Here is a 405-nt window from a genome sequence, read left to right as displayed (position 1 = left end):
GGTCTCAGCGCATCAAACAATCTTAAGGTTCTCGTATAGGGTAACAGTCACATGGCCTATGGCACATTAGGATCAAGTATCAACAACTTAATTAGGCTACATTCCGAATAGACCACAACAATTGCAAACGACACAATGATACAATACAGATGATCTAGAAAAGGGAAACATACCACTTGAATAGGTGCACAGTGCAGAACAAACGTACGTAATTCGTCTCAACTATTCATGGGTGAAAGAGTCATGCAGAGACACTGCTATGTTGATGGAACAATTAATTATGCATCCAAGGGTACTACTCCTGCTCATAATGCACTGGGAGCGGGGATAGTTGGTGAATGGATTTTGCACAAGGAATCAAGCGCACCATCGGCTAGGATTGACCCACAAAATCGTAGGGGGTCA

Source organism: Hordeum vulgare, chromosome 5H, assembly GCF_904849725.1.
Source record: "Hordeum vulgare subsp. vulgare chromosome 5H, MorexV3_pseudomolecules_assembly, whole genome shotgun sequence".
In the NCBI taxonomy this organism is placed as follows: Eukaryota; Viridiplantae; Streptophyta; class Magnoliopsida; order Poales; family Poaceae; genus Hordeum; species Hordeum vulgare.
Note: the sequence above shows the minus strand (reverse complement) of the source record.